This window comes from Silene latifolia, chromosome 3, assembly GCF_048544455.1.
Source record: "Silene latifolia isolate original U9 population chromosome 3, ASM4854445v1, whole genome shotgun sequence".
In the NCBI taxonomy this organism is placed as follows: domain Eukaryota; kingdom Viridiplantae; phylum Streptophyta; class Magnoliopsida; order Caryophyllales; family Caryophyllaceae; genus Silene; species Silene latifolia.
The window spans coordinates 36,229,456-36,254,872 of NC_133528.1; positions in this window are offsets into that span (position 1 = coordinate 36,229,456).

The window sequence follows — 25,417 nt, forward strand, 5'->3', positions numbered from 1 at the left end:
GAAGTTTACTCACACTCATAACCTCATCATCCAACTGTCAACACTAGTGAAATTTTCTCACACTCCTAAACATCACACTACTACAAGCACGACCATGGCCTTTTTAACAACATCAACCACAAAATATACAACTTCATTCTTTATGCTACACCAACACTCTACTGCGAATATACTACCATATGCACAACCATCAAAATCTCTTTTATCGCATCCTACTCCTCTTAAGATAAATGTTACGTCCTCGTAACTCACTAATACTATATCCTTAGTTATATCTTCTCATTATTCCCATCACCATCACATGTCATAGATAACCACCAATACTCTAAACACTCGCCATGCATATATCCAAGGCTCTCTTACTTAAACAATTCTCATACTTCAATTCACTCGTCACACCACCTAACCTATACCTCAAAATCTTTACCTTAACTCAAAACTTCAACTTTTCCACATTACCCCAACATGACATACCTCTCTATATAAACTATTTAAAACTCCCTTCGTCAAAAGCATAACTCACGATCCACACTTGTTACGTACACTCACACTAGCTTCTCAAGTTCTTTTCTTTCATTACCACAAAACTCATACATAACTTAACATGACACCAAATCCCAATACCCTGCACTCACTATCTCAACAAAAGATTATGAACCACCTGCCACTTTCAGATTATTACAACACATGTTCCACGAATCACTTGCCATGACTATGACTACCGATGCCTCATCTTAAAACAAGATCAAAATTACTGTAACAACGTTTCACAACTATGTCCCCTTAACAGAATGTCACTATACCATGACAACAACGAAAACATATACAACTCTCTTTCATATCATACTCTACCCTCATTCTAAAACATAACTGGTAAGAAACATCAATAAACAAAACAACTGTCTATCTGTTCAAACTGAAACTCACAGGAAGCAACATCAAACAAAACAACAATTTATGTGTAACTGGTATGTACTTTCGAAACTCGAATCATACTCATCCCGCCTACTCCACCACAACCGGTGACGGCATCGCAACACCGCCACCAACAGCCACACCGCAGTGCGAAAATACCCGCATCACAACACTAAATACCGTGCCCGGATCACCACCCGAGGCACCACAACCACATCGATAGTCATCACAACTTACATAATCCCATAAGCACTGGCTCAACATAACTTCTCGGACAAGAAAAACTTACACAAATCCACTTTACTAAATCACAAAGCAACATATTATATGAATTAAACAGATAATAACCTCATGAACATCATCCCCTTACCACATCACGGAATAACATATATCATGAATACATACAAGCATAATCAGTCATGCCAGATCAATCAAATTATTAATTTTTTGAATATCATTCAATTAAATTACCGTGTCCAACATATATTACAGAACACTCAGATAACAGCTTTATAACTATCACACCATACCACTTCCCGTGAGGTCAGAACCTCACACAAACATTTATACACATCATAGACCCGTAATCACATCCAATCGTCAGCCCCGATCACGTAAGTTACCACCTGATAAAAGTTACCTCTCACCCGAGCTTAACTCATATACTCCTCATAACATATTCTCCCATTCGCATATCCATCACCCCCTGCCAAATGTAACCATACCATTAATACTCAACTACTAACAACCGCCTTATATAACCACATCTTATGCTCTCTCACAACCATACATATCAATCTGGTCTCTACAAAATCTACCTCTTTAGAATTGCTACCTTTCTAATATACCATCACCCTTAACCACTAGTCACAAACCATAACACTACCACTGTCCGGACATCAAACCTCTTACACTCATCTCTAAACATCACGATTTCTTTCCTATCTTTGGTTAACATCCCAAATAACGAACATCGAATCCATCAACAAAAATTACCTCAACATTCTTCCCAATACTATCCTTAATTGTATCATCAGCTAACTCTCCACCAAAAAATCTCGTATCGTTCAAATACTCCACCAACTTCATACTCCCTTAATTCCTCGAAACTCATGATTAATCATGTTGTCCCAAAACTTCTGTATAACTATTAACTTACTTACTCTTGATAGTATCATACATCTCGACGATTCCTTACTTTTATGTCACATAACTCCGGTCAACATTTTCCTAGTTTTACTCTCCTCATTCTTTTCTTTTACACTCGACAAAATCAATTAACTATTCAACTCCTTATCACTTCTACCTAACTCTTTAGTGTTCCGGTTACTTTCTCATTGCTCCAAAACTCACATCTCATTATTTCATATCGATATCATCTCACTCTTTCTTACCATAAATATTCTCTTATTATGCCATCAATCACCCTTGCCACTAATCCATCCATAGAATCAACGTTTACTGTTTGAAAATTGCATCTCCTTTGTACATCTCTAGAAATTAAAATTCCTTTCATACCGTTAATTGTCCAAGGAAATCCCACAGTAGTTTCACCTCTTAATAAACCAAATCTCCCAAACTCACTCACTGTCTACAAATCCACCTCGCGACATGTCTCCACAAAGTTCACTATATACTACTCTTCTCAACCCCTTTAAAACGAACTTTCACTATGTATATGCTTAACCCACACGACTCCTAACCACCTCCCTCCATGATTCTTTACACATCTCAAGTTGACACCATTTGCGTCCCTCATTTCAATCTTTTCATTCTCTCGTTTCAGAAACTCACATCATCCCTTGCCTACATTAATTTACTTTTACATTACTCAACACACAAATATATCACTCATCTCATCTCACAAAACATGCTCTATGTCTCAATTAAGCCATAATGATCTTCCTTTTTCTTTTCCCACTATCTACCACAACCACATATAGCTCATCTCCTCCCACAAAACTCATACTCACCATAAGGTGCCACTCACCACCCCATAAGATTGGGTAACTTACGTATCAAGACCAAGATACATGTAAAACAATGCATAAAGAAGCAAAATAACAACTTTGAATTAAACATAATATGCAACGAATTCAAAAGATAAGCATATGACCCGAATCATGGGTCACTAGATCGAGTATTGGCCACTCGATCGAGTAAGGGACTTACTCGATCGAGTAGGTGAAGGTCAGAAGCACGTAAAACAAATCACCAGGGCTACTCGATCGAGTAACTAACGTACTCGATCGAGTGCCGCCTACTCGATCGAGTACCAAGGCTACTCGATCGAGTACCCTACACAATTCTCAGCATTGTCCAGTTTTCGTAAAACAGTCATAACTCACTCATTTCTTGGTCGTTTTGGGCGTGTGACCTATCGTTAGAATCGCAAAAGAACAAGCTATCACCTCCAATTGGAATCACATTAAAATCATTTATACATCTCAAGTTATAACAGTTTAAAGACAACCTCTTTATAATCGAAAAACACAACTACTTGATTTTACTTCCAAGCAACTTAAACGACAATAAGGTAAACAAAAACAACCCAATACTCATAAAACCAGTAGTCCCAATCACATGTTACTATTTTCGAAAGCAAAACAACAACATTCATCATGCACATAATTCATTTAACTTGCCAATCATGACTTACCCACATGCTTTTATTCTATCACTTTTCGTAAACAAAACATACTCATACATTACAAATCCTATTTCCATGTTACTAATACAACAATATTACAAATGCACTTCGTCACCTAAACATATTCATAATCACAAAATTCATATTCTCATGTAATTGCCACTCCATCTTTTCCAATCAATTCATCCATTTCCACCACATTCTTCATACAACATATACATATGAACAATAGTAGACATGTATAAGAAATCATTATATAAAATTACACAAACAAAATTATGTATAATCATATCACATATGAACTACTTCCTTTTTCCACCACATTACTCATCATTCTCATACACTTTTCCAACAATTCCAACCAACATTGTAAACCAACTATCATGCAACATGCTTTCAATCAACAACATACGAAATCACATCATCACCATCTTTTCTACACATTCCCCATTATCCACATACGTACATCCACTGATTCATGTCACACCTCACTATATAGATACACAATTCACAAGATAAACACATAGCGATCCCGACTCATATCCCATGGTGACCGGTTCAAAATTGTAGGGCGAGTTCGCGACTTTAGGACGTCTCCCAAGTCTTTGCATTAGCTCCTACAACTTCTACCCCAGGTTCATTTTAATTGACTCCCTATGTTCATTAGATTCATTGGTTACAGGTTTCAGGATCGTCGCTCTGATACCATTTTGTAACACCCCCATACTCCAAGTGCCTTACCAGGACCACTTAAGGCATGGAAGTGCTACCATCTCGGTTTCCCGAGGCAATGATAATCATAAGACAATAACGAAACATACTTAAAAGTAAATAATGTTTAAAGTGATTACAAACCAACTACAATACTGATAAAAGAAATACAAGATTCTCGGACGGTCTCATCGCTAAAACTATCAAAGCTATAAAACATCGCCCGACACGGCGGAAGACTTCTAATCGCCACGTGATGACTCATCCCAGCTATCCCATACGCGTCATATCATATGCTCAATAACTGCTCACCACCCCCGAATGGATCACCACAGTTTTTAAAACAATTAAACGGGGTCAGTACTAATCACACAATTTATATAATCCAACAACACAACAAACAACACAGCTCAAACGGTCACACACACAATCACACCCACTCCAATCAATCTCCGTCACCGACTGTCCACTGGACCAGCCCTGCCAGTGGGGGACCGCAGCCGTACCCACCAAATCCCCGCTCATCATACCGAGCGATAACCCTGTCCCATTAATGTGCACATCCCCTCCCGTGGCGGGTTCCACGGAGGGCGTGAAGCCACTCCCGCAAGTGACTCCACTCAGCCGAGAACGCATCTCGAGAACCAGAGACAAACAATCACAACCATCAACAGATATCAATCAACAACCGTCATAAAACCAATACGATAATAATCAGCAATTACACAACACCAACAATGCATTATGGGACTAATACTGAGTAGGGAAACCCTACCTGGAATGCAACACAAACATCAGACGATCTAGCGGTTTGCCTCAAAACCTTTCCTCTACGAACCCTTCTCCTATACACATAATCATACAATCACTACCACATCAACATAAACATAGAAAACCCCCAATCCCAAAATTAGGGTTTAACGAAACTTAACGAAATACTATAAAATTGGTATGTAGATCTTACCCTTGACGCAAGGAACACTATGATGCAAAGAACGAGATGATCCGACACTCTTAGCTTTGGGGATTTGCCAACAACGCAACGAGAGAGAACTACGTAACTCCTTTTTCTTTTGAAAGGTTTAGAAAGGATAAAAGTGATTAAAGAAACTGACGGAAACCTTTTATATTAAACTCGCGTTATTAGCGAAACTCGACAAAACAACCCCGTAAAACACACTTACTCGATCGAGTAACTGACGTACTCGATCGAGTGCCGCCTACTCGATCGAGTACCAAGGCTACTCGATCGAGAACCCTACAGGTCAGAAACTATATTAAACGGCAGACTACCCTTACTCGACAGAGAAAGGCCAACTCGATAGAGTACCCAGAGACTCATAAAACCGTAGTATTACAGAAATCTACAGGATAAATGTGACCAACTCAAGTGACTCATTTATGAGCCCATCAAACAAGTCATAAAAACCCAATACTTGAAGTCACAGGAAATCCATCAAGTTAATCATGCAAAGTCCAACCATGTAATCATGTGAAGTCCAACATTTAAAACAAAACAAGCTCAAAAGAAGGCAGTATGTAAATTCCCCATATAAATTATAGTGAACCCAATCTATAAAATATAATGAGCGGTAATGAATAAACGTTTCATTTCTCATTTACATGTTACTTGAACAAAGTATAAATAACCGATAACAAATGAATTAACTAATACGGAACACGAGGCAAAACGTAAACAAACCAAAATCCGAACCACCCATAAGCATATACGAGCCAACAAGGGAAAACTTTGTTCATGATACGAATAAAAAGCATAAACAACCATCATACACAAAGGATATATATATATATATATATATATATATATATATTTATAGAACTTGAAACGGTAAAACGGGCGCCATTTACTCATACGGACTCCGAATCGAGTGATTCAAATGGCTAAACCACCTAATTTTTATAAAAACGGTTTTAAAATACAAATAAAATAATAAAATGTCTAATTAAATTATAAATGCCAACACGGAAAATTCATGGGTGTTACAGGCCCAACCTGATGCCAAGCATCTAAAAAGAACCCAGAAGAGTACCCATCAATGCCAGGACTCTTGTGCCTATCAATGGACTTTAGAGCATCAAGAATCTCCTGCACCCTCACCTGCTGCACAAGGGGGTTGCAACAGTCAGAGGGAATAGTGTCCTGCAGGAATAAAGAGGGAGGAAGGGACAGAACAGGAGAGGAAGTGCCCAAGAGGGTTTTATAATAGGAAATAAAGCCCTCGAAAATTTCTTTAAAACCAGTGCACAGCTTCCCATTCTCATCCTTAATAATACCAATACTATTTCTAGCTCTCATATATGCTAGCCTGGAGTAGAAAAATCTAGTGCTAAGATCATTAAGCTAAAGAGTCTTAACTTTAGCCCTCTGATAAGGAGCTTGCGTTTCAGCTCTCTTCACCATCAGGTAATTCTGTAAAAGAGTTTTTTCCATAGCAATAACGGTAGGGTCCATAGAGGAGCAGTTAAGCTGGTCTTGACATTGTTGAAGAGCTTGCTTACCTTCTGCCACCCTGGCAGAGAGATTAGTAAAAGTAGAAGTATGAATTCTCCTTAAATAACCTCTGAGCAGTTAGATAAGCAACAGTAGAATGAATGCATATCATCCATATTAACAAGACAAGGAGAATGATCAGAAACCCCAGCAGTTAGATAAGCAACAGTAGAATGAATGCTGATCAACCACTGAGGGGAGGCCAAGAACCTATCCAGCTTTGCCTATCTAAGGCCATCACCCTGCTTGTTATTCCAAGTAAAGTGACAGCCAGTAGCAGGGTGGTCAACCAGACAACAAGCATCCAGACAATTTTTAAATTCATTACTATCAGCTAGCTGCACATGGGAGCTACCCAATCTTTCCTCCATGTTCAACACCACATTAAAATCTCCTAAACAGAGCTAAGGCTGGGAGAACTGAGAAGAAATGCTGTGAAGATGCTCCCAGAGCTGCCTTCTATCCAGTCTTGCATTAAAAGCATACACAAAGGTCACTTTAATATACTTTTGAGAAGCTGTGTGAAGTAACAATCAATGCATATGCTGAGCATACTTATGTAAGATAGTAAGGGAAAAAATATTAGGCTTCCAAAAGATCCATATCCATCCATTATAATGACTATCATTGTTATGAACTAAATTATAACTAGAGAAATTCTTACTAACATCCTTAATGGATTTGTGCTTCACTTGTGTTTCAATCAAAGCACCACAATCCACCTTATTTACCAACAATAAATGATGAGCTTCGTGCTGTTTCAGGGGGTCATTAAGACCCCTAATGTTCCAGGCTGTGATGATCATGGGATATTGCAGCTTCTCCAGGATCCAAGTATATACCCTTATCTGCCAACTCTAAATCTTGCTTATCCCCTGGCTCAATTTCATCAGGCACCAGGTCAATGGAAGCAGGCTCAATGAGATCTCATTCTGAAGCAATGAGAATCTATTGGAAAGATTGGTAGCCACTGTCTTCTTTACTGTAGATTTCTGGGCAACCTCCTTGGGGGGGCTAGTTGAACTAGTCCCAGCATCTCCAGAAGGTCGAGATGCTACAGGTTGTTTTGGCCTATAAACTGCCCTAGCCTTAGGTTTTCCAGGATTACACCTATCCTTGGTGTGTCCAATCTTTTTGCAAGTTGTGCAAAAATGGGGCACCCATTCATATGCTACAGACTGCAGAAGAGTCCCACGATAAGGATTATTGAGTTTAATAGCCTTAGGTAGTTCCTTAGAGGTGTCAACATCTATCAAAATTCGAGCAAAATCTAGCTTGCTTTTGTTAGTAGTATGCTCATCAACACATATGGGGTTTCCTACAGCACTAGCCACCTTGCTCAGCCCAGCCCTAGACCAAAAGGTCAAGATTAGGGAAAAGCACCCACACGGGAACATGGGTAACATTCAGTTTGTCTATGACAGTTGGACTCCATGGCTTAAAAACTAAAGGAAACCCATTAAAATTCCAGGTATCTGATCTAATTTTTTCCATGTCCTCAGCATTGGCAAACCGAAAATAATACCAGCCCTTAGCAAAGTACATAATCTCAGGGGTAGTAATCTGCGTCCAGTATTTTGAAACAAGGCTTTCAATCTGAACAAGGGTTGATTGCTTACGTAGAACAGTCCCCACTAAAGTCGTATGCCAATATTTAACCGCTTTTACAATGTCCTCCTCTTCAATAGTAACAGTGGAATAAATCCCAGGGACAAAGGAAAAATTCATACCTTTCGAGGAATTCTACAAAACTTGGGAGTATGTTTTCGAAGTGGACGCCCCAGGAACGTCATTCTTAGCCCCAGATCCTGACGCTTTCCCAGCTGACTTTGCCTTTCCAGTTCCTAATGCCACATTGATATAATCATTCGATACCGCAGTCGATGGTACAGGTTCCACAATTTCCTCATCAGTCACCACAGTTGAGTCATTCACAGGAGCAGGTGGATTCAGAGGTTCCACCATCCTTGGGGGCCGGCCCCTGGCCATGGTTGCGAAAGCTAGGTTACAATCGCAATTTTTGAGAGGATTTTGGAGAGAGAAATTATTATTATTATTATTATTATTATTATTATTATTATTATTATTATTATTATTATTATTATTATTATTATTATTATTATTATTATTATTATTATTATTATTATTATTATTATTATTATTATTATTATTATTATTACTATTATTATTATTACTATTATTATTATTACTATTATTATTATTATTATTATTATTATTATTATTATTATTATTATTATTATTATTATTATATATTATTATTATTATTATTATTAATATTTTATACTCTCGTCCTCTCACTCCACCTCACACCCTTCTTTTTTCTTTTTCGAACAACCTGCAAGAAACACAACGAAATCAAACAGAACTATAAGCTCAATTTCCGTCGACCTTCAACCACTACTACAGATACAGGTTATAACAACGGGTAAAACCGTTGTAAAAACAAAAAGCGGACGTTGTTAAAGCGGCCGTTGTAAAAGGTATTTACAACGGTTAGGTTATTTACTTAAACCGTTGTCGAAAGTATTCACCACGGTTAATAGCCGTTGTTGTTGCGTGTAAGCCGTTGTGGAAAGTGTTTCAAAAATTTGGTGGGAATAATATAACAACGGTTGTCATATGTATAACCGTTGTTGTAACATTCCCTCCAAAATTGTGAAGACTTTTAACAATGGGTGTATGCTACATACCCGTTGTTGAAATTTGTAGTAACAACGGTTCTTAGTTTAAAACCCGTTGTTGTAACTTTCCCTCCAAAATTGTGAAGACTTTTAACACCGGTTCTTCGTTTAAAACCTGTTGTTGAATATTATGCGCGGTATTTGTGAAAGGTATTCACAACGGTTTTTTTTTAGTAACCGTTGTGAAAGGTCTTCACAACGGTTTTTTTAAGTAACCGTTTTTATTACGAACTCCTAATGTTTTTAAAAATTAAATTTGTTTCATGCCATTCAAAAACCTGCATATATCAAAGAACACCATATACCAAAGACTAAAGATAAATCACACTGGGTTCATCGAACTCAATAGATTCAATTCAACCACAATAAAGATCATATATATATATATATATATATATATATATATATATATATATATATATATATATATATATATATATATATATATATATACTTACAAGGAGTTAAATTTACATGAACTAATCATTTCCTAACTTCAACAAAAATTTTACTAATAAGCTGATCTAAACTCTGAGTATCATGCATTTCTATTTTCTAAGACGTATTTGCCCAACATGTCCCTTACCTCGTCTATATCTAAACTTGAGTACTGCTGAATCTCTTGTGACGGGTTGATTACATACTGCGGAAAAAACAAAGACAAGACATTATTGTAACAACATCAAATACTGCATAGAAACATCATGGTATAGCAGCAAGCAAGACAACATCACCTCTAATTTAAAAAAAGTAATAAACACATTATTAAATTACTAACCTTTTCTGGAATAAGGATATATCTTCGTCTAATAATCTCCAACATGAACCGACAAACGTAGTATCCACATTGTATGCTATCCGGCTGGCGAGGGGCCTATTATTACATAAACACAAACAGACGAGAGAAGGCTCACATCAGAATCTTGAACTTTAGGTATTGTATTAGTATTAAACACAGATTTTTGCACTTAATGTATTGTATTTGAGCACGTACCCCTATTATCATATTAAAATCAGGGCCATCATCAGAATCTTTCGTGGGTTGATCCTGCTCGTTAGTTCTTCTCTTCTCAAAGGCCTTTTTTTTAAAAAAAAAGGAGGCAGAAACTCATTTTTTTAGGGGCAAAAATGAGCTTTTTGCTATAAATAAAAATTGAAACTTAATGTTATTATAAATAAATCAGTATTATAAACTTACTAATTAATCAAGCGCCTAAAAGTCTCGCTTGGATGATTATGTAAAGAGTCCAACCAAAAAACTTTCTTCTTTGTCGGCATGATGGCTGCTAGCACCCAATGAGTCCTACATCAAGAGACATCATCATTATTAACAAGTGCATATATTAGTTATGAAAATGCAATTGTAGGGGGAAACGTAATATTAATTTGTTTATTACCCTTTTTCATTATAAGGGGCAAAAATCAGCTTCTTGGTTGTCGCCAATTCTTTGAGCAATATAATCTACCCGATCTTGAACGAGAATTCCGGAATAAATAAAGATAAAACATAGGGGCACAGGAATCCGTATTAATCAGATGGAATCTTCTTCTCGGGGATCACTCTCAATTTCAATATCCTACATTATTACGGTATTAATTCCGGTATTTAAAACACTATCTAGTGGTCAGAATATTAGAATATGAAATTATTTATTAAGAAACTTACTTCATCCAAACAAATAGGTGTTGGACATCAATCTGGTCTAGGCCAGCCCAAATGGCTAGCATATCCCATGACATAAGTGCTTGCCTCCAGCATTCAACTTTAGTAGTACGGATGCCATTAACAGAAGCTGCGTGCCAAGAATGTAATGTGTCAGCAATTTTTATCCCAACAATAACATGTGAATTGAACTTAAATGAAAATAATAGAATAAATGGTACCATGTCAGCCTTCTCAGACTTAGTCTTCCTTTTCTTCTTTATCGGGGCAGTTGTCCCATAATATTTCGTTACTCCAACCTGTAACGGGACGCCCCTCAAATGACCTGGATGTTCGGGTCGGCCGATCGCTCTAGCAAGAACGTCATTATGACCACTGGGAGTGAATTTCCCTTCTTCTACCTCTTTCAATACGTTGTCCTATAATATATTAAATAAACTTTAAATTATATTTGTGACTAAAATAATAAAGTTAGTAATGAACTCATCTTAATAAAATAATGCTTACTATGTTGGCCAACACTTCCTCATCATATTTGTCACGCGACCGGGATCCTTTAGGCGTGTGCCCTTCTTTATAAGTTACATGCCGATCCAAGTTGGTCACTCCCTTTGCCACCTACACATTAACATGGTAACATTTATACATGTAAATGTGTATCAATGCAAGTCCAAGTGTGATTAAAAAAATAAACTCTCACAGGGGAATAATGCATGCTACTTACGAGGTTCTCTTCTATCTTTCTGTAACCGCCTCGAGAACCATAGCATTTCCCCTTCTTGCATGAAATGTTAGCACGATTTCTTCTGCTAACGGCCTTCAAATAATTATATAAAAACGCAAGTAGATGAGATAATAAAAAGATTATATAAAGGACTCATTAATTAAAAAAATGATAGGTAAATCGTTAAAAGGCGAGGATATTTAACCTGAAACTTCTCAGTAGTTCTCATCTCTTTGAAAAGATCCCATTGTTCCTGACTGATGGTGGGACACTTGTTTGCCGGTGGGCTCTTACGCATCTCCCCCGTTGCCTTGTCCACATACAACCAATCCCTAGAAACGTCACACTTCCACTGCCTTAGGACATCCCCTGCCTTATGCATTAAATACTTATCATGGCATTCATCGGATATAATAAAGGCTTCCTTTACACGAGCCAAGTATAACTCCGCCAATTTTGGATTCAAATTTCTAACATCATCTAAATGGATAGGCACAAACTGTCTTGTGCAACATCCAATCCAACTGGATAAATAACCCGCATTTGGACCAGTAGGGAAACCCTTCGAGCTCCATGTTATTTCCATCGGGTCTTTAGCGGCTATAGCTGCAAGGGCTTTCGGCCACTTCGTAGCACCCCTCTCACCAGACTTATTATCCCCAGGCTTATTATTCTTTTGACTTCTTTTCCGTTTTTCACCCATGATAATCCTAAAACCCAAATATGAATGATATAGGAAATGAACAACTTAACAACGTACATGCAGAGTATTATCTAAAACCCTAAAACCTAATAGGAATGAAAATTTAAAACAACAGATTGAGCTTCTAAAATCCTAAACCCTAATAAGAGGAGTGAAGTAGATGATGCGGGATGATAAAGATAACAAAGAAGACGAAAAACAAACAGATGCATGAAAAAGAAAAAAGATGATCGTCTTAAAACCCTAATGATGAAACACAAAATTAAAGTGAACATACCTGATGATGATGATGATAAAGAGAACGAGCAGGATGATAAGGAAAGGCAACGGAATCTGGGCGTCGAAAACTGAGCGACGCCCGGCAACTAGAATGTAGAAAGCGAGGAAGAGAGAAGAATAAACTCAGGATACCAACGGTTGAACTGGTGTTGTGTGTGTTTGTGTGGTATATTGTATGTGTTTGTAAATTAGTTTTTTATTAAGACAAACTATTGACAACGGGTGCTCAAAGCAAAACCGTTGTTATATGTTAATAACAACGGGTCAATAAAAGTCAACCGTTGTCAAAACTTTATTACAACGGTTAAAATATACCCGTTGTAATATATTTTCACCAAATTTGCGCCAAAATGAAATATGTCAAAAAAATCAATGACAACGGGTAGGGGTACTACAACCGTTGTTGAAAGTAATAACAACGGGTAATGTAACTATAACCGTTGTTGATTGTAATAACAACGGGTAATGTAACTATAACCGTTGTTGAAAGTATTAACAACGGGTAATTTAAATATAACCGTTGTTATTGTTGAACCTTTTTTTTAAAAAAAAAATTACGTAGTTCCATTCTTGTCCAAACTGTAACAATACATCTTTATGTAAATTGAAGCACCATATCTTTGCAACATTATTCGGCAATTTCAACACCAGCATCCACATCTAATAATAAGATCAAGAAAATAAGACAACACCAGCATGCATGCATACTGCATATCTAAGCTACAGGATTTACCATGCCATGCAAATTTGGGAATTTTTATTTAACAATGAGTATTATTGATTTACCAATAAATTAAACCATCAAATTATTGGTCTGAAAATGACTCAAAATGCTGGTCGTCCATATCACTGTGTCCTGATGAACTATCTCAGGATCGGGGACGTTTCTTGGATGTCATAGTTTCTTCGTTAACCCAAATACCTTCACCATGGTCATCACGCATATAGATGCTTTCAGTGTCCTCATGATCAGTGTCAACATCGTCGAAATAAGATACAGTGGTAGAGTGATCCATTCCCTCAAAAACGACATCCTGATCATCATCACCATTATCGGATGGACTACTCCTTCTACTCCTTATAGACAGTACAACAGACCACTTCTTATCCATATGATCGGTGACATAGAACATTTGTTTAGCTTGGGATGCCATTATGAAAGGATCATCCTTATTATTGCCAACCTTACCCAGATTGACCAACGTAAATCCCATCTTATCCTTTCGGACACAATGGAGGTTGTTATCAACCCAGTTGTTAGGCCCAGTTTAGCCTGGTCTGACTGTAACTTAGCCTGACCCTACTAGGCTGATTAAGGCAACCAGAGACCAGACAAATCTAAACACTATTTGGCAGATGAAGAGTATTACAGGATAAGCTGGCTACTAGATCCTGGAAGAAGAGCCCGATGGTAAATACATAATAGCCTGGCGGAGTATTCAAACAAGCTGGATTAAGAAGATAAACAAGAAATGCAGTTGTATGAGCAAATAATCGTGTCCTATTCTCAAGGAAGACCAAGTCCAACCATGAGACCAAATCATCTATGAATCAAGATGGAAAGAAGAGGAAAAGCTGAAGATTGGTTGAGAGTAGAACAGGTCAACCGAATTAATAGGGAGCGTGCCCTATTAATCCGGCAACAGCTCCTACAATTGAGAAAAACGTTGAGGATGAATGTAACGGTAGCATTTGTAGAACTATAAATAGCAGAATCTAACAATTGTAAAGATATTCATTATTAGTCGATTATTTACACTTTATCTCTCATTTTATTCCTGAATATTCAGCTACACACATAAGATTGCACTCAGCTTATCAAAATAATAAAAACGTTATTCCTTATGCTTAACTCTTCCCTTGTTATTCACTCATAATATTCCAAACTTATAGAACTAGATACCAAAATTACTCTTTAATCAAGTCGGATCCATTCAGGGGAAATCCTGCTAAAACAATTGGCGCCCACCGTGGGGCATCTAGTTCTTTAATCAAAAAATTCCGTTTACCATCTTCCATTTAATATTCACATACAAAAATTAGCGGCTGCCCTGGCCAAGATCAAAGAATTGTAGACAATCCAAGAGAAGGCAGCCCAAGCAGAAGCAGAAATCAATAGGCTGAAGGAATATGAGTCTAGCCTGAGGAAAAAATTGGAAAATCAGGCTTCGGGCTCCAAGACCAGATTCGAACCAGGAACCCCATTCTCATCCATTATCAAAAACATTGACTTTTCCAATTTTGGAACCCCGAAGAAGGATACATTATCCGGTACCCAATCATTTTCAATGATGAAACAAACAAGACTGAAGCAGCAATAATGATGGCTATGCTTCAGGAAATTCAAAAGCTCCACAACAAAATAGAAAATATACCTGGAGTGCCAGACCCTGTGGCTGAAGTAAAAGTTGACAGCTTTGCAGATTCACCCTTTGCAGATGAAATTGCAAAGATTGATCTCCCCAAGAAATTTACCGTTCCATCCATGAGAACTTATGATGGAACCTCTGATTCACAAAATCACGTTGCCATATTCAAACAGAAGATGTTGGCTGCCTCAATACCCAGTGAACTCAGGCAGGTCTGCATGTGTAAAGGCTTTGGTACTGTTGGAGCCGGTGTCCTCCAGTTAGTGCGGATAACGTTATTGCACGTACACTTGTACGGACAAGTGGGAGCTTGTTGGGGCTGGTGTCCTCCACAGTTAGTGCAATGACATATAAATCTCTAAAAGGATCAAAGGGTATACTTTTGTATTATTATCAGTTGGTCCACGTTTATCAATAACGGTTGGCTTGCTAGATAAGTTTGACGTTATTGTCATACTGATGGCGGTGATCAACTGGTCCCTAAAAGTCACACCTATAGGATACGTTTGAGAGATGTGACGGTATGAAAATACAGTCATGTTGATGCCTAATATGACTAAGCGGTTAGTCGGAGTTATTGACTAATAATTAGTCAAACGCGATGTTGAGATAATTATTTAATACGGATTAAATAATAATGGCTAAGGTGAATTAAGCAGTTAATTCGTAAATTGAATATAAACGATTATATTTAATTAATGTATATTGAATTAATTAATTATACAATATTGTCATTGTCGGACAAGTATTAATATGTCGACTAATTCATGTTACTAGTCGATGTTTTATTATCCGATAACGAGTGACGATTTAAAATTAAAACCCGTCATATACATTTAGCGAAACGAGTCGGACCACGAGTTAAATAAGGAGAAAGTGGAAAGCCCACTCCCTCCCCGAGCAACCTCACGGTCGACCGAAATGAACAAAAGGAGAGACCTTCTCTCCTTTTGACCTAATCATTTTTCATTTGTAGAAAAATTAGGGTTTTGGAGCATTCTCTCTGAAATCCTAGATCTCACATCAGAAAACTCACAAAAGGCTCTCTCAATATTGCAAGGCAATCAGAGAGCAATTTCTAGCACAAGGGGCATAGTCTCAGACGATCTTGGATGCAACAATTAGGAGGAAATCTACTTTGATTTCTGTTCTTAGGCCGAATTCTCATAGGACCCGAGGTTGATTCTTATTCTTTTATCGTTTCTCTTGTTTTTCGTTTATGACCATTAATCACATGATAAATTACGTTATAGTCCTTAGTTTTAAGGGGTTTTATACGGATATTACCCTACAAGTGGTATCAGAGCGAGGCCACGTAAATTTTTCATCCTGATTTTCATAAAACGATTTGAATCGATAATTTTTTTTTGCCTTGAAAACCGTGCGGCCGAATTTTTTTTTACACGGCTGTTTTTTTTTTTGTGCTGTTATAAACAGTCGGCAAAACTGTTCAGTCGATCGAGGACTGTAGTGTCTCGATCGATTGATTTTGTTTTCGATTAATTTTTGCATATTGTTATTATAATCGGTCTTTATAGCAATATGTTAAGGTTTTATCATTTGTAGATTTAATTTTATTCGAATTAGATCAAAATTGCGATTGGTTTTATCAAATGTTTCGCTATTTTTGCTCTCGGTTGAGACGCAGATATGAGCCGCTGAATTTTTTTTTTTGTGTTTTAATTTTTCCTGTGGCCCTAAAATGTACATTATACGGATGTTGTACACTCACTTGATTGTGAAACGGTTCACACACGTACCACTTAGTTATTTTAAAGCGATTTAAAGTAACGAATTGTAATGGATTAAAAATTTAGATGATAAAAGCGGTTTTGTCACATAATTTTAATCGTTAAAAGGTGGTTTGGATAAATTTAACATAATTACGGAATTATGTCACGAATAAATTTTGTTTTAGTTGATGCATCTTTTATTTATCGTTACTTTTGAATGCCATGAATGTTTTTATTACGTATTTAATTTTACAAACGGTTGTAACTTAGTGTGGCCTTAGTAGAACGTGTTACCGTAATGATGGAACACGGTCTTGGTTGTATTTTGAGATCTCGCATCTCCGTTTTGGATTTTTCTTTGTAATTACAGTTTTAATTTAGAATGTAAATAGGTTTATATTTTGTAAATTTTAAATTGTAATTTTGAGAAGACCAAAGATGGAGATCGGATGCTCACTCCCGCTGCATGGATCAAGATGGAACATCAAGACAAGCTTCTCGGGTCCAATGGTGGATTCCAAAGTTGTATTATGTTTATCTTGCTAGGATAGGCCACACTAGGACTTTTATTTACGTTTTTCTTTCTTTTATGTTTTCATCGTAACGATAGTTTGCATCATATTCCGCCTAAAACCAAACCACCTAAAATTTGGATGAAAACTGACTCATATAGAGGTTACGCGTTAGTTTTCTATGACATACAGATGTCACACGGATTTATAAGCCATCACCTAAGTTAATTCATTCACGTAATGCTAGATTTTCGTTCACTTTAAATGAATTAAAACTAAGTTGATGGGATCTTCCTCGTATAACCAAAAATTGAGAATAGTCTTTATAGGTCAAACTCCAATGAATCCCTTCTTCGTCGGTAGGCATAATATGACCCCTTCTACGTCGGTAAGTTGGAACTGATTGACCTATTTTATCTCAACACTATGGTCACTCGTACGATCCTGTGATTATGGTGGACTAAAGATAGAATTTACGGATATCTATCGACCAAGAGTTCTAACGATAGAACTAGCCAAACAGTTGGCTTATCAATTTACGGAAATTGAGTCTTGGGATCATTTGTATAATTCTTGAGGTAGATCGATTATACAAGTGCAATGAGTCTACACGTTAAAATGAATTTTAAATAGACTTATATCAACTCGATGAGTTGCTTATTTCGTTTTGTTTTTCTTTCTTTTTCAGTGTAGAACACGATCATTTAAACTTCTAATAACAAAATGGCTGGCCGTACGGACGACCCAATGCCAAGTGTCACATTGGACCGTGAGTCCTGGCTTCGGATCTTCATGAATCAGATGAATCAGTCTACTCGACTGAAGAATGATGGATCAAACTTCGCGGACTGGGAGGCGGCATTACGGAATGCTGCCATTGCTGACGGGAAGCTCAAATATCTGATAGAGCCCATCCCGCCAAACCCAGGCCCCACGGCTAGAGTTAACGAGATCGCCAAGTATAGCGATTTCGCCATGGAAGCGGGTGCGATAAAGAACGTACTCATTTTTGCAATGGAACCCAATTTGCAGAAACGCTTCATAGCCCAAGGTGCAAACAAGATTTTCACCACGCTCACTAAGGAATTCTCGAAAGCACCGAGAATCGTGACCTATGAGCACACCTGTCGCTTCTTTGAGGCGACACTCCAGAAGGGCCAACCGGTTAGCCCACACATTCTCAGCATGATTGAGAATGTCAAGAAACTGGAGGCACTTGATTGTAAGATCAGCGAGAACATCGTGATTGACCGCATGCTTTATTCACTCCACGATGGTTTTGCGCTCTTTAGAGCCAATTACTATATGAATGATTTGAAGGAAAGTCCTCAGGCACTACACTCCCTTCTCGTACAGACCGAGAAGGACATGAAGTTCAGTGGGAGCATGAAACAGGATGTTCTCGTTGTGTCAAACAAGGGCAAGGGTAAGGGCAAAGCTCAAGCAGACCTAACAGTAGGTAAGCCAAAGTTTAAGAAGTCGGGATCAGGTAAGAGTGGGCCTGGTGAGTCGAGCACCTCACTGGGCGCGACAAAGACCAAGACCGGTAACATGGAATGCCACCATTGCCACAAGACTGGGCATTGGAGGCGTACATGTCCTGTATACCATGAGGACATAAAAGCAGGTCGCGTTACTCCTGTTGGTATGTCTTCTTCTTCTTCTACTTTTGTTCATATGATTGAGATTAACCATGCAAGTTACGGAACTTGGGTACTAGATACTGGTTGTGGTTCTCATCTGTGCAATCATGTGCAGGGGCTCCGAAACATCGAACCCCTCGTAAAGGGTGAGGTGGACCTGCGTGTCGGGAATGGAGCACGAGTGGCTGCCGTCTCGAGGGGAACATATGTGATCCAGCTTCCTAGCGGATTTGAGTTATTTTTATATAACTGCTATTATGTACCCAGTCTATCTAAAAACATTATTTCAGTTTCTGCACTTGACAAACTTGGTTTTTCATTTGTAATAGAGAATAATAGCTGCATTTTCTCATTACACGATATGATTAACGGCAAGGCAGTCTCCTTGAATGGAATTTATGTTTTAGATCAGACCACTGAAATATTGCACGTAATGAATAAATAGTTAAAGGTTGGTGACAAAGATCAAACTTATCTATGGCACTGCCGTATGGGACCCATTAATGAGAAACGCGTTAAACAGCTCATACAGAATGGAGCTATCTCGGCCTTTGATTTTCAATCATTTGGCACGTGTGAATCATGTCTCATTGGTAAGATGACTCGAATTTCCTTCAAAGGTGTTGGAATGCGCGCTGCTGACCTATTAGGACTCATACATACGGATATATGTGGACCTATGTCAATCACCGCACGAGAAGGCTATAGGTATTTTATCACTTTCACGGACGATTTAAGTAGATATGGCTATGTCTACTTGATGAAGCATAAAAGTGAGTCCTTTGAGAAATTCAAAGAATACCAGAATCGGGTACAAAACTAACTGGGTAGAAAGATTAAAACACTACGATCAGACCGTGGTGGCGAGTATCTTTCACACGAGTTTGATCAACACCTTAAGGATCTGCGGGATTGTCTTACGATTAACTCCACGGAACACCTCGGTTGAATGGTGTGTCCGAACGGAGAAATCGAACACTACTTGATATGGTTCGATCCATGATGAGTCACACCGTATTGCATGATTCATTGTGGGGTTATGCTCTTACGTCATTTGCTCTAATACTTAACCAAGTCCGTCTAAAGTCTGTTGACAAGACTCCATATGAACTATGGAAGGGAATGGTCCCTAACTTGTCCTTTATACGGGTTTGGGTCTGCGAGGCTTATGTCAAGTGGAGACACGAGGATAAGCTCGGCCCGCGATCGGTCAAGACATACTTTATAGGTTATCCTAAAGGAACATTTGGTCATTACTTCTATTCGCCAACCGAACAACGTGTATTTGTTGCGGCTAGTGCGACATTCTTAGAGAAGGAGTTTCTCGAGAACACGAAGAGTAATAGAACCTTCGAGCTGTCGGAGATTCCAGAACCAAATGCCGAGCAACCATTGGAGGAACCAGTTCCTTCAATCTCGGCTGCGGTTAATATTCCTGAGGAACCTAGGAGGTCGGGTAGAGTCTCTATTCCTCCGGACAGATACATTGGTATGGTCGAGGAACATGACATAGATGACATTCTGCTCTTAACGAGTAGTGAACCCGCAACCTATAAAGGTGCCATGACTAGTTCCGACTCAAAGCTATGGCTTGAGGCCATGCAATCCGAGATGGACTCCATGTATGAGAACAACGTATGGGATCTTGTTGACTTGCCTGCTAAGGTTCGTCCCCTTCAATGCAAATGGCTTTACAAGATAAAGCATTCTGTGGAAGGTCAACAAGATATCTATAAAGCATGACTAGTTGCTAAAGGTTTCACCCAAGTGCCAGGTTTGCACTACGATGAAATTTTTGCACCCGTAGTCATGTTGCGTTCCATTCGGATTATCTTAGCGATTGCCGCTTTTCATAACTATGAAATTTGGCAGATGGATGTGAAAACCGCCTTCTTAAACGGTTATTTGGAGGAAGAGTTGTACATGGTACAACCCGAAGGTTTCATCGATCCTGTACATCCTAAGAAAGTGTGCAAGCTTAAGCGTTCCATTTATGGACTTAAGCAAGCTTCTCGGAGTTGGAATCATCGTTTCGACCAAGTGATAAAACAAAATGGATTTACTCGATCGGTCGAGGAACCATGTCTATATATCAAGTCGAGTGGGAGCAAGATTGTCTTCCTAATATTGTATGTTTATGACATACTCCTGATTGGGAATGACATACCTCTCTTAACTTCGGTAAAAGTATGGTTGAAGAACCATTTCCAGATGAAAGATCTGGGTGAGGCACAACGAATTTTGGGCATCCGTATCTATCGAGATAGATCACGTCGGTTGTTATCTCTCAGTCAGGAGTCTTACATAGACAAGATTCTAGAGAGATTCAGCATGACTAACTCCAAAAAGGGGTTCCTTCCTATGGCTCCAGGGGTGCATTTGAGCAAGTCTCAGGCACCAGAGACACCGGAAGAGAAAGAGCGCATGACCCGGATTCCTTATGCTTCGGCTATAGGATCAATCATGTATGTCATGATATGCACACGTCCGGACGTGGCATATGCATTGAGTATGACAAGTCGATTCCAACAGCATCCAGGTGAATCACATTGGATAGCTGTCAAGAACATTCTTAAGTACCTACGGAGGACTAAAGATTGGGCATTGACTTATGGAGGCGAACAAAAGCTATGCGCAACCGATTCTGAGATGCTAGCTTCCAAACGGATCGAGATGACTCGAAATCTCGGTCTGGATTCGTTTTTACTCTTAATGGCGCTGATCAGTGGAAGAGTTCCAAACAAAGTGTTACGAAGAGATTCTACGACCGAGTCCGAGTACTATGCCGCATCCGAAGGCCGCAAAGGAAGCGATATGGATGCGTCAATTCTTACAAGGACTATCTGTAGTGCCTAGTTCGAATGACCCGATCACCATCTATTGCGACAATAGAGGTGCCATCTTCCAGGCTAAGGAGCCTAAGTCTAGCAACAAGTCTAGACATGTACAACGGAAAGCTCATCTAATCCGAGATTACGTGGAGCAAAAGGAGGTAGTGATAGAAAAGATTGCTACAGATGATAATATAGCAGATCCTCTCACTAAACCATTATGACAAGATAAGCATGAGGGCATGTTAATTCCATGGGAATTAAACGTGTTCCTGAGTTGTAGTACTCTTTTATGGATTAGATTCATTTTCTTGTCTACTCCATAAGACATCATCGTTTTGATATTTATATATTTTGTTTTTCATGTGGAGTTGTACGACTATTTTGAACACCACAAAGTGAACTGAACAAACATTATATTTTGGTCCTTAATTGCCCACGTGAGCTGATAACTCTGACAATTATTTTGTGACGTTGGTTGATGGTGGGTTCAACGAGCCATAAGTCAAACGGTTGACTGACCAATCACGGAGGCGAGTTATACGGATATCTCGTAGGACACAATTGTGACAACGACGTGAAGTCCTAAATGTTTTATAACATTCAGTGCCAGGTCGTGGATAGGACCTCCATGGTGATCCTAAGAGTCGATTCTTTTGACTATCGACTGTCTCTTGAGGTTAAGGCAGATTTTGGGTGACTTTGGTTTCTTTCTCACGGTCATCCGTAATAGGGGGCCAAGTAGATTTTTTCTGGGTCATTTCATGATGTGCTTAGATCGGCAGGAGTCGAGTTGAAGGAAATATTCAGCCTTTATCAGGTACTCGATATTTCTCGGGGCCACTCGAGGAGTCAGAATCGAAATGCATGGCCATGCTCGAATACGAATTCGTTTTATCAGTTAAGTTACTCTCTAGTCGGGGAAACCACTCTTGATACAGATCGATTGTAAAATACAACCTTTGCGGATACGGATCTGCAAATTGTTTTACATTGAGTGGGAGAAATTTTAAATGGATATGAGAATCGGTTATCGCACATACACTTGTACGGACAAGTGGGACTTTGTTGGAGCCGGTGTCCTCCAGTTAGTGCGGATAACGTTATTGCACGTACACTTGTACGGACAAGTGGGAGCTTGTTGGGGCTGGTGTCCTCCACAGTTAGTGCAATGACATATAAATCTCTAAAAGGATCAAAGGGTATACTTTTGTATTATTATCAGTTCGTCCACGTTTATCAATAACGGTTAGCTTGCTAGATAAGTTTGACGTTATTGTCATACTGATGGCGGTGATCAACTGGTCCCTAAAAGTCACACCTATAGGATACGTTTGAGAGATGTGACGGTATGAAAATACAGTCATGTTGATGCCTAATATGACTAAGCGGTTAGTCGGAGTTATTGACTAATAATTAGTCAAACGCGATGTTGAGATAATTATTTAATACGGATTAAATAATAATGGCTAAGGTGAATTAAGCAGTTAATTCGTAAATTGAATATAAACGATTATATTTAATTAATATATATTGAATTAATTAATTATACAATATTGTCATTGTCGGACAAGTATTAATATGTCGACTAATTCATGTTACTAGTCAATGTTTTATTATCCGATAACGAGTGACGATTTAAAATTAAAACCCGTCATATACATTTAGCGAAACGAGTCGGACCACGAGTTAAATAAGGAGAAAGTGGAAAGCCCACTCCCTCCCCGAGCAACCTCACGGTCGACCGAAATGAACAAAAGGAGAGACCTTCTCTCCTTTTGACCTAATCATTTTTCATTTGTAGAAAAATTAGGGTTGGAGCATTCTCTCTGAAATCCTAGATCTCACATCAGAAAACTCACAAAAGGCTCTCTCAATATTGCAAGGCAATCAGAGAGCAATTTCTAGCACAAGGGGCATAGTCTCAGACGATCTTGGGTGCAACGATTAGAAGGAAATCTACTTTGATTTCTGTTCTTAGGCCGAATTCTCATAGGACCCGAGGTTGATTCTTATTCTTTTATCGTTTCTCTTGTTTTTCGTTTATGACCATTAATCACATGATAAATTACGTTATCGTCCTTAATTTTAAGGGGTTTTATACGGATATTACCCTACAGGTACAACCCTAACCGGAGCAGCATTACAATGGTTCATTAATCTCCCAAATGGAGGTATCAAGAATTTTGCAGAATTGATCAATGCCTTCAATCAACAATTCGCAAGCAGCGAGAGATATGGCCAAGAGACCCAAGAACTGTTCGGGGTAAAGCAACTTCCCTGAAGAATCTCTCAAAGAATTCTGGCCAGATTTGTCAAAGAGAAGGTGGCCATTCCCGTGTGTGACGAAGAAACAAAGCAGTAGAAGCCTTGTGCAAGGAGTCTGCTTGACAGTGACATCTATGCAGACTTAACCAAGAAAGCCTGCCCAACCTTTGCCACTGTTCAATCCATCGCCTTAGAACATGTCAGATTGGAGGAAGATCTCAACTTCAGGACTAATTCATCCGGAGGGAAGCAAGGTTATGGAAACACTAACAGGAAAAGCTCCTACCAGGAAGGAGGCAACCCCAGATCAGCACCCTATTCCAGGCCTGAACGATCTGAAGTCAACATGCCACAAGAACATAAAGGTAACCTTTCTAGCCTTCCAACTATTCCTGAATATAACTTCTCTATTAATACTGCAGGATTAATCAAACGCTTGGAAAGCCTGGGAGATACGGTCAGATGGCCCAAGAAATCCGACAACCCCAGGAAAGACCCAACGAGATGGTGTGACTTCCATCAGGACATCGGGCACACCACAGAAGATTGCATCCAACTCAGGAAACAGATGGCATATCTTCTAAAGAAAGGCCATTTGAAAGACTTAATCCAGCAGCCAAAGAACAAAGATGAAGGACAAAACAAGAGAGATTCAGGGAACGGCAGAGATCCTCCTCCTCCTCCCCCTATCTATGAAGTCAAGTTCATAAATGGAGGATCGAAATCGTGGTCCGACCAGCTCGGTTGCCAAAAGAATATCCAGGGAATCGGACTTGACCCCCTTCCAGGTCCAAGTCATTGCTCGCTATTACTTTTGATGACTCGGACTGCGGGGAATATCGATCTACACCATGACATGACTTGGTAATCACCATGCAAATTGGCACGACTAAGGTATCAAGAATCACGATAGACGGAGGCGTTCAATCAATCTGGTGATGCTTGACGTCCTAAAAGCTATGAAGATAGATGAAGGAAAGATCATCAAGAAATCCCAGCGTCTGGTTGGATTCGGCGGAGAAACAAAGAACACCTGGGAGAAATCAGCCTGCCAACCTATGTGGAAGGAGTGGCTTCATATGAAAGATTTGGAGTAATGGATTGCCTATCCTCATATAACGTAATCCTGGGCAGACCATGGATCCACAATGTCAAAGCAATCCCATCAACATACCATCAATGTGTGAAAATTCCAACAGAAT